This window comes from Panthera pardus, unplaced genomic scaffold, assembly GCF_024362965.1.
Source record: "Panthera pardus isolate Hobbes unplaced genomic scaffold, ASM2436296v1 HiC_scaffold_7, whole genome shotgun sequence".
In the NCBI taxonomy this organism is placed as follows: domain Eukaryota; kingdom Metazoa; phylum Chordata; class Mammalia; order Carnivora; family Felidae; genus Panthera; species Panthera pardus.
The window spans coordinates 18,540,015-18,549,900 of NW_026527002.1; the positions used below are offsets into that span (position 1 = coordinate 18,540,015).

At 36.5% G+C, this 9,886-nt stretch overlaps 1 pseudogene; it reads left to right on the forward strand.

Moving 5' to 3' along the window:
- Window positions 1–8,141: 8,141 nt before the first annotated feature.
- On the forward strand, window positions 8,142–9,570 carry LOC109269277 (tRNA (guanine(6)-N2)-methyltransferase THUMP3-like; annotated as a pseudogene).
- The last annotated feature ends 316 nt before the right edge of the window (window positions 9,571–9,886 follow it).

Below are 9,886 nucleotides of genomic sequence, written 5' to 3' on the forward strand. Positions count from 1 at the left end.
GGTCTGGGGTTTGTCATTTACAATTGAAACATAAGCTTCCGCAGATTATTTTATAAGCAGTGATTCCATGTCTATTGTGTAAAATCTATAATACTTGAAAAAGCTGTTCTATAAATTTATCCAGCTGACACCTGCACATATGAATACACAATATTCAATATTTCAAAATGGAAACATATTGCAAATTCACTACACAAACAATCATCTCTCTTATATTAAATTCCACCACAGAAATCATAGTAGATAAAAGGGCAACAGACTCTGTGCTACCTGTAATGCATACATTTGAGTTTGCAGAATGAGGCTCTAAGTTTTCATGGGTTAGAATTTAAAATAGCTCTAGGTAATACTTTTCTAAAATACTGATAATGACACACATATACACACACACATGGCCACACGTGTGTGTGTGTATGTATGCATTATTTTTTAACTAAATGCTATTCCATAATAAAAGAATAAGTTCTCATCTGGGGTAAATTGATTCTTGCCACAGGACAATATTAAATGTGATTCAGTATTGTGGACCTCTTTGGTCATTAGTGGAGATGCTGTTAGTTGGTAAGATGATTTCATTAAATCATGTGAGTTGTTGACCACATGGAGTTAAACTAGTAGGGGAGACATATAAACAAAGTCATTAAAACAGAAATTAATAAGTATTTTAGTAGAGGCAGATGCGCTGTTTCAGTTAGGTATAAAAGGGATGAAGAAGTCAGAATGTACATTCTGGAAAAGTCAGAGGTCTCACAGAAGAGATCACTATACTGGATATTGACGGAAAGTACCAGTTCTGCAACCAAACAGAGAGAGAAAAGGAACATTTGAGGAAGAAACAGAGAGAGAAAAGGAACATTTGAGGAAGAGAGTGTACTCTCTGTCATGAAAGTCATGAAAGCGTGAGAGAGTAAGTTCTGTTTGAAAGAATATAAATACTTTCGGTTGGTTGTAACATAGAATGCTTGTGACAAAGCCTCTCCTGCTGGAGATGAAATAAAATTCCTAATGAAAATAAGGGGTGATTGGAATAGGATGCCATCATCCAGCACTTAAGCCAAACTTTTAAGATTTGAGGGAGTTCTGCTTGCCTGGTTCTTTTTCATATGCAAACTGAAATATTTAATTCAGCATTAGGCAAGTGTTCACTGAGAAAAGCACAAGAGAGTACAAGTATATTATATTATAAAGTATATTATATTTGAAGAAAGAATTTTTTAAAGATCTATGTCTAATATGATTGACCACCACCTGATTAATGTCTTTTCAGAATGAAAATGATTTCTAAGATTTTTGACTATATCACTGACCAGCCCCAAAAGAAAGGCACGTAGATATGCACATTTGTTGGTCCATCATCAAAATAATGAAAAAATCTTGGCAAAGTTACCTTGAGGGAAGTACAGCCAGCCACCAGTGTGGATCTTCTAATCTGCCTTTTAGTGGGGAACTGGGTGGCTCAGTCAGTTAAGCGTCTGACTTCAGCTCAGGTCATGATCTCATGGTCCGTGAGTTCAAGCTCCATGTCGGGCTCTGTGCTGACAGCTCACAGCCTGGAGCCTGCTTTGGATTCTGGGTCTCCTTCTCTCCCTGCCCCTCCCCCACTGGAGCTCTGTCTCTCTCAAAAATAAACATTAAAAAATTTTTAATCTGCCTTTTAGCGTGTCACTGTTAAAAAAGAAAGTGCAACCAATGGTTAGTTAAGTACAGTTTTAATGTTGGGGCATGTGGGTGGCTCAATTGGTTAAGTGTCCAATTCTTGGTTTCAGCTCAGGTTATGATCTCATGGGGATCAAGCCCTGCAGGGGGCTCCACACTGACAGTCCAGAGACTGGTTGGGATTCTCTGTCTCTCTCTGTCTCTGCCCCTCCCCAGCTCTCTCACTCTCTCAAAATAAATAAGTAAACATTAAAACAAGAGACAAAGAACAGTTTTAATGTGAAAGAAAGGGACCCAAATGAATAATGGAAGAATTCTTAGAAGAAAAGAGGGAAGTTAGAGAACAGTAGGAAACTTCAAAAATAAATTACTGGGGGCACCATTTCCTTTCCACTGACAAAATATGAGAAACAACTGTATCGCTAACTAATGAGTGAATGAAAGCAAAAAGATTCTGGAAGGAAGTGGGCATTTGGAAGAAGGGACCCCTCTGTTTTAAAATGGCTTTTAGCCTAAGAACAGCCTGATGTTGGCACCACATTGAGTGGCTAAGATCCTGAGGGAAAACATGTACTTTTTCTGTCCTGAATAAATGAGAACAAAGTTCAGAGCTACCTGAGACAAAGGAGAGTCTTGGAGGCAATCCTGAAAAGGTGAGAGAAAGGGAGGGGTATCCTCTAATTTTGTGTTTAAGCTTTGCAGAAAATTCCTGGCTGAACCTTATCCATGTAAATGGGTAACAGACTCCAAACAGCATTGAGTTCAGTAGGAGACCAGCCAAGTTAATCAAAACAAAATTCAACCATTTTGAAGGAATAAAGCAGAAACCAGAGTTCCTAAATTATAGAATTCATGATGTGAGGCTACAATACAGAATTACTCAGCAAAGAAGAACAGGAAAATATTACCCATTCTCTAAAGACTGAACCCCAAATGTCTCAGCTGTTGGAAATAGCAGACAGGATTTTAAAATGGATTTTACAGCTATGCTGAACAAGGTAAAGGAAAATGTACTCATCACAAGTGAAAAAATAGAAATTATCAGCAGAGATATAAATTTAAATGAAAATTCTGGATTTTGAAATTTAATATTTGAAGCTAAAATTCAGTTAATGGATTTAGCAAAATGGATGTGGCAGAAGAAAAGGCAAGTAACCTTGCAGATAAATCAACAGAATTTGTCTAATCTGAAAAAGTAGGAGAAACAGAGGAGAACATAGGATGAGCACCTCAGGAAACTGTGAGACAATAGGAAAATGTCTAATATACATGTGTAATTGAGTCCCAGAAGGAAACAGAGTATAGGAGATAAAAGCATAGAGGAAAAATACTGGCTGTGACTTCCACTTCTGGCCAATATGGAATAATACAGACCAGATTTACTCTCCTATGAAAAGCAATAACAAAAAAAATTAAACAAGACACACGCAACACTTTTTAAGACACTGGACATCAGACAATAAAGGACAATGATGCCTAGCGATAGGAAATGAGGTTAGTACTATGTTTGCTCCAGCTTACTGCCTTAAGAGAGTTTCTGGGCTACACTGAGGGGAAAAGGAACCCAGTTAGGCCCAACCTCTCTGAGTTGATGAGACAGAGCTCAGAGTGTGAGAACAAAAGACTTTGAGTTTGTAGGACAGAATATTAAAGAGGAAAGCGTTACAGAGAGAGATTCCTGGAGATTGCACAGGGTCCTCTTTAGGGTGAGCAGAGAACTGATAGGTGCATGTATGTGGTGAGGAAACTATATGAGGCCAAAGAAATGATCAGAAAGGGTTTAGAGGGAACAGTGTCCGATACTCACACAGAACCATGAATAGTGTCTGACCTTACTTCTGAGTTATACTCTGAAAAGGAAAAAGATGTTGCTGTGAGAAATTAAGGAAGACCAAAACACATGGAGAGATATGCTGTATTCATGGCCAGAAGACTCAGAAGACTCCATATTGTTACGATGTCAATTCTTCCTGAATTTGCTTACAGATTCAGTGCAATCCCAATCAAAACCCCAGCAGGTTATTTTGCATAAATTGACAGATTGACTCCCAAATCCATAAGGAATGTGAGTACCTAAAATAGCAAAAATAAATTTGAAAAAGAGGAAAATTGGAGGATTAATGCTTCTTGATTTAATGCTGATTATAAAGCTACAGTAATCAAGACAGTATGATACTGGCAAAGAGATCAAAGGAATAGATTGAAGAGTCCAGAAATATATCCATACATAATTGAATAACTTATTTCTAGAAAGATGCAAAAGCAATTCAGTGGAGAAAAGATCATCTTTTAACATTTTTAATCTTTGAACATGCTGATGGAACAGGTGGATATCCACACATAAAAATGACTTTTTATCCATATCCTTCTGCCATATTGAAAAATGAACTCAAAATAGGTCATAGACCTAAATGTAAAATCAAACACTACAAAATTCAAGGAAAAAAACTTATGGGAAAATCTTTGTAATCTTGAGTTAGGTAAATATCTTTTAGATATAATCCCAAAAGCATGATTCATAACAACAACAACAACAACAACAACAACAAATCAGCAAATGGTATGGTGGTTGCCAGGGGCTGAGGGGAGGAGGAAATGGAGTTGTTAATTAATGGGTATAGGGTTTTAGTTTTGCAAGATGAAAAAGTTCTGGACGTTGAGTATACAACAATGTGAATGTACTTAACACTAAATTGTGCAGATAAAAATGATTAAAATGGTACATTTCATGCTATATGTATTTTACCTTACCAGATTTTTTAAAAAGTGGAAACCTAGAAAGAATCTAACAGTCCAACAATAGATAGCGGACATGAAATGAAGTATGGCATTGCCATATGATGAAAACCTTTATAGCCACTAAAGTTAAGACATTGTAGGAGAGTTTTTAATGACTTCAAAAACTCATGATTCAGTATTAAGGGAAAAAAGTGGCTTAGGAAACAATGTGTGAACTGGAATCCATTTTTTAAAACAAGTGTTTTATACCATTAGGTTCTTTTTTTAGTACTATAGCATTAGGTTCCTTTATTATTATTAAATAAGAAAAGACCTACCAAATCAAATGTTGATAAGGATATGGAGCAAATGGACTTCTCAATGACTTCTGGTCAGAATGTGAGATATAAAACCTGTTTGGAAAATACCAATAGTTTATTAATTTTTTAAAAAGGGGTGCCTGGGTGGCTCAGTCAGTTGAGTATCTGACTTCAGCTCAGGTCATGATCTCATGGTTGTGAGTTCGAACCCTACATTGGGCTGTCTGCTGTCAACACAGAGCCCACTTTGGATCCTCTGTTCCCCTTTCTCTCTGCCCCTCTTCTGTTGCACTCTCTCAAAAATAAGTAAACATTAAAAAAAAGTTAAACACACCTCCGTGTGACCCAGCCATCCTAGTCCTAGGTATTTACCCAAGGCAGATGAAAAGATTGTGCATGAATGTTCATGGCAACTTTATTTGTAATGGCCCCCAAATTGAAAGAATGTGAATGCCTATTAATAGGTGAATGGATAAATATAAAGCATATCATTATAGTAGATTACTACTCAGCAATGCAAAGCACTGAACTCTTGATACACACCATAGCATATGAATCTCGACATAGTTATGCTACTGAAAGAGCTAGACAAAAGAGTATAAAAAAATTCTAGGAAATACAAAGCAATGTAGAGTGTCAGGAGGGAGATCAGTGGCTCCATGAATGGGATGAATGTGGGATAAATTACACAGGCAGAAGGAAACTTTCTTGGGTAACAGACATGTTCATTGTTTTGATTGTGTGATGGTTTCTGGAGTATGCATGTATGTCAAAATGTATCCCCAAATGTACACTAGAGTATGCCCCGATTTACTGTATGTCAATTATACCTCAGTAGGCTGCTTTTGAAAAACGGGAAAATTTGAAATAAAACTGACCTTTGACTCATCATAATAAAATACTGAACATCAGATACAGAGAGAAAATCTTGAAAGCATCCAGAGAAAACACATTCTTTATATACGAACAAGATAGAAAAACACATATTTAGAGTTCTGAAAGAACAGAAAAAAAAATCTGACAACTCAAAATTCTATATCCAGCAAAAATGAAGAAGGCTAAATAAAGGCAATTGTAAGTAAGGAAAAGAGAATTTATCACCAGCAGACATGCCCTTTGAGGGATGCTAATGGAAATTCTTCAGACTAAAGGGAAATGACACCACACTGAAATTCAATCTTCAGGAAGGAATAAAGAGCACTGGAAATAAAGAGAGACTTTTCACAATGCCAAAAGAGTCAGTTCTTCAGAAAGACATAATATTCATAAATTTTTTTTTCTCTCATAACACCTTCAAAATTCATGAGATAATAATGACAGAATCAAGGGGAAAAATAAACAATTCTATAATCATTGTCGAACTTTTTTTAACACTATTTTTTAGCAATTGATAGAACAAAGAAAATCAATAAAGACATAGATGGAGCTGAACAAACTATCAACCATCTTGACCTAAATGATATTTAGGTATCATTTACATTTAGAACATTGGGCTCAACAATTAGTTTCATAATATATATTCAAGTGCACCTGATACGTTCACTGAGCTAGATCATATGCTGTCCCTTCCAACAAGTCTTAAGTACATTTAAAAGGATTAAAAGCACACAGGATCTGTTTTCTGAGTATAACAGAATTAAATTGGAAATCAATAACATGACATCTCGGAAAACCACTGAAGTTATAGAAAACCCCTCTTATTTCTTTAGTGAAGAAATCACCAAAGAAAATGTAAAAAAATTCTGAATTAGATAAAAATGAAGCACAAAGCCAGAAAGCTTAAAAATTTTTCTTTTTACATTTATTTATTTTTGAGAGACAGAGAGAGACAGAACGTGAGCAGGGGAGGGGCAGAGAGAGGGAGACACAGAATCAGAAGCAGGTTCCAGGCTCCGAGCTGTCAGCACAGAGCCTGTCGCAGGGCTCAAACCCACGAACTGTGAGATCATGACCTGAGCCAAAGTCCGGTGCTCGACTGATGGAGCCACCCAGGTGCCCTTAAGCTAGAAAGCTTTTAAGGGGAAACAGGGTAATATCTTTGTGATTTTTGAAAAGCAAAGTTCTGAAATGTAGAGCAATCACCATAATAGAAAAAATTGATAAGTTTGACTTATCAGAATTAAAAACTACTTAACAAAAGGCATTAATAAACTGAAGAGGCCTGCCACAGATCTGAAGAAAATATATATTGTGAAACATGTATCTGATAAGGGACTGGGATACAAATATATAAAGAGCTCCTACAATTCAATAATAAAAAAAATAGCTTGAATTGAATAGACACATTAACAAGCACATGAAACAGGCATGTGAAACTGTGGTCAACATTGTTGGTCATCTGGGTAATGCAAATTAAGACTACATAGACATACCACTACACACACATCAGAATGAAATGATTAATATTAGAAAGATTACCAGAACGAAATTTTGGTAAGGATGTGCAGAGACTGGAAATCTCATACATTTTTGTTGGGAATGTCAAATATGACAGCTATTGTGGCAAAAGATCTAGTATTTTCTTGTAAAACTAAATATACATGAACCTATGATCCAGCAATTCCATCTCTAGGTATTCATTTACTTAGGAGAAATAAAAACATAAATGCACATAAAAAGACTTGTATAAAAATATTCAAATTAGCTTTATTCATAATGGTCCAAAGTGGAAAATATCCTAGAGATCCTAAAATAGGAGAATGCGCTTATTCATACAGTGGAATACTACTCAGCAATGAAATGAATCAACTATTGTCAGGCAACAGTATGACTAAATCTCAAAAACATTATGTTTAGCAAAAGAAGCCAGGCACAAATTGTACATACTATAGTATTTTATTTTTATGAAGTTTTAAAACAGCCAAAATCAATCAATGATGGAAGAAAATTTGAACAGTGTTTTTCTTGGAGTGGAATTTGTATTGGTAATTGGAAGGGACTCGGATGATCTTTCTGGAGGGATAGTGATGTTCTATACTGATGGGCTTTGGGTTATACAAGGATTTGCACTTTTAGAACTCGGAAAAATCTGTGCAGTACATTGTATGTAACTTTTACGTGAAAAGAAAAATAATATTGAACTCTAGTTAATGACAGAAATGCTGAAGTACTTAGGGGGACATACACTTATCTACAAGTTATCTTAAAATGCATAAAAGCATGCAATGTATCAATGTAGGAATAAATATGCAAAAAAGCAGGTATAGTAAAATGTTGACACTAGAATCTGGATGATGGGTATATTGGCATTCACTCTAAAATTCTTTCAATTTTTGTATGTGTTTCAACATTTTGCTAATAAATTTCTTGAAAAAAGTCCTATACCCAAAATCTTGAGAGAGAAGAGAAAACATAGCATTAGGGTATGCCTGTGGGGTGCTGGAGCTGGAAGGGTCTGTTCTGGCGGTCAAGACGATGTTATAGATAGATCTTAGAAGAACTGCCAACATGTCTGAAGTTCAAGAAACCACTAACCGCTTCTTGGATGTGAACCTTCATGAAAGAAACTGGCCTCAGAAGTGAGTCTAAGCATCTCCAAGTCACTAGTGGAGCCACTGAACCTACTGGTTTTGAACAAATGGCTGCAGATGAAATGAGAGAGAAATTGAGCTCATCACACAAACTCTGCAGAAATGAAGTGAGGTATATTCTGACATTTCAGTGAAAGTCTGGCTCAGGCTTATTGTCTGAGATCAGTTGATCACTTATTTGTGGTTGTTCATGAGTTTGAAGATTACCAGTTCAAAGAAACAAAAGAAGAAGTGTTAAAGGATTTTGAAGAATTGGCTGGAAGCTCCCATGCTCAGACCCTTTAAAAATATGGAAAATTAACACCAGTTTCAAGGGAAAAAATACATAAAAAGATAAATCAGAATTCAAGTAAAGGTAAGATTGATAATGGATGAGGAGACAAAACAGATGACAAAGATGTTAAAAGAATTCGATAACACTAGCTTAGATTCACATACCTTAGACTATTATGAAAATTCAGCTATCAAAGAGATACCAACATTAGTAGGTAATGACTTGGCATCTTGCAAAGATAAGACTGATGAAAGCTCAGAAAGAGAAACTGATCCTCAAGTGTTAAAGTTTAGAGTTATATGCAATAGGGCAGGAGAGAAACACTGCTGTACCTCAAATCAGGCTGCAAGAAATTCTAGGTGTGCTGTTCAGGATTAATTGAAGTAGAAAGCTGACATGACCAACTTTGAGGTGGAGATTCTTGAATATCCATGGTAACCAAATCTTTGTAGGCATTGCATTGACAGAAGAGAGTGTCCACCAAAGAAACAGCTCACATTTTGGAGCTACAATTCAGATCTACTCTCACCTATGGGATGCTCAGTCTCTGTGTCCTCAACCTACTCATTTAATAGTTGAAGGGATGTATGGAACAGAGGCAATACCAATAGAGGGGGCTACAGAATGGTTTAATGGTTATATTGCTGGTGATAACAATACATTGGCTGTGAATAGGGCAGCCAATAATATCTCTTCTTTATTGACCAAGAGCTGTTCAATGGGATATCTGGAATTCCTCCCTGAGAACGGGCTCTGTGGATATTATTGTAACAGATATGCCATTTGGAAAAAGGATAGCCTCCAAGAAGAGAAACTGATCTTTATCCAGCTTGCCTCCAGAGATAAGCTGTATCTGTAGACCTGAGACAGGCAGGGCTATACTACTTACTCAGGACAAGAAATGCTCTCTACCAGGGCATTATCTCTGAAGTGACATGTGTGGCAGAAGGCACATACTGTCTGGGTGAGCATAGAGGGTCTTCATGCAGTAGTTTATGTTCTGAAACATCTATCTCAAGCTGTTGATTATCCTTCAGGAGAAGAAAGAGAAAGAGAAATTGTCTGGCAATGAAAAGAAGGAGGATGTTTAACAGTATTTGTACTTCCCAACACTGGAAATGTCAGCATCGAGAACTTACACTGAGAGAAAAATAGTATTAACAAAAGTGCAGTTTGTGCTATTTAAACCGGCCTAAGGCTCTTCACCCTGGTTAGCAGAAGATGTGAATGGAATGTGATGGAATTGAACAAAAGCATATGAAGGAGCAGAGCTTTTCTTTGGATCTGTTCTGAAGAGGGAGCTGGGTGTTTAGTACTTTCCTTAAAATGCTTCAAAAATGCCCATAGAAAAGCCTACTAAAATGCTTTGGGATTTGGGTTTAGAACAA